This window comes from Oncorhynchus tshawytscha, linkage group LG28 (assembly GCF_018296145.1).
Source record: "Oncorhynchus tshawytscha isolate Ot180627B linkage group LG28, Otsh_v2.0, whole genome shotgun sequence".
Taxonomy (NCBI): Eukaryota; Metazoa; Chordata; class Actinopteri; order Salmoniformes; family Salmonidae; genus Oncorhynchus; species Oncorhynchus tshawytscha.
The window spans coordinates 5,516,467-5,517,801 of NC_056456.1; the positions used below are offsets into that span (position 1 = coordinate 5,516,467).

Here is a 1,335-nt window from a genome sequence, read left to right on the forward strand (position 1 = left end):
AAACTTAAACTAGCCACTTAATAAAGGGCTTAGGGGCCAAGTGTTTGTACAGCTTGCATTGACCTTAGCTAAGATACATACATAACAAAATACTATAGAATTCTGAACAATACTATACTACATACTGTAGTATCCATCGATCATGTGTAGCACTTAGTATAGACTTTTGTAGAATACTATATTATCCACAAAAAAAACTGGACTACAGAAAAGTCCTCAAAAACACAATTTTTGTCCTACCTACATGTTAGGGACAATGTGCTCTTTTAGTATTTCTCCAGTAGGTTTCCTCAAGGAGAAAGCCCCCACTTCTGTCAAAAATTATAAAAAACTTTAGTAAATATAAAACAAAAAACACTACAGTAAATACTACAGTATACTGTACAATATACAATATGTTGCAGAGTGTTCAATTTGGCTGATGGGGTGCAAGGAGACCCCCAGCTTCGCTAAAACCATAGACAACTACGTGCAGTGTAAGGGATTGTTAAAGAAATGTTATACATTTGGTTGTAATATCACCTCTTGAAGAGCATAGTCAGAACTACAAATTTCAGATTATTCCAAGCAAAACAATTGTGCACATTTAGCTCGCTATTAGAGTCAGGCCATACAGCAATACATGCTTTCATGATCAGTAAACATCAATTGATCATGTAATTTCAGATAGCTGAGTCTGCAAATTTACAGCAAGGATGCTGTAATATGGCTCAATATGTACTACAGTAAGGAAAATAGTACTGTAAACTATATTACAGCATCTCTGCAGTCAAGCAAAATTACAGTATTAAGCTGGCAACTGTGGAGCCAGCATAATGCTGTAAGTTTACAGGGACATAACTAACGTAATGTACAATTATTTTACAGTACTAAACAGCATTGCAGGTTGTCTTTAGAAGACAGATCCCTGAAATGTAATATTGTAAGAAACAATACGTGTACATCTGCAGAGCATTCGGAAATTATTCAGACCCTTTGACTCTTTCCACATTTTGTTACGTTACAGCCTTATTCTAAAATTGATTAATTTGTTTTTTCCTCATCAATCTACACACAATAACCCATAATTATTTTGCACATTTATAAAAAATAAAAATTGAAATCACAATTACATAGGTAATCACACCCTTACTCAATACTTTGTCAAAGCACCTTTGGCTGCGATTACAGCCTCGAGTCTTGGGTAAGAGGCTACAAGCTTGGCACACCTCTATTTGGGGATTTCCTCCCATTCTTCTCTGCAGATCCTCTGAAGCTTGGATGGGCAGCGTCGCTGCACAGCTATTTACAGGTGTCTCCAGAGATGTGGAATCAGGTTCAAGTCCGGACTCTGGC

The 1,335-nt window shown here is 36.6% G+C and overlaps 1 non-coding gene across 1 annotated transcript; it reads left to right on the plus strand.

Annotated features, from left to right (window-relative positions):
- The first annotated feature begins 254 nt into the window (after nt 1–254).
- Nucleotides 255–307, plus strand: LOC112227399. The gene has a single exon (XR_002949864.1). It is a non-coding gene; the product is annotated as a U7 small nuclear RNA (small nuclear RNA).
- Nucleotides 308–1,335: the final 1,028 nt, after the last annotated feature.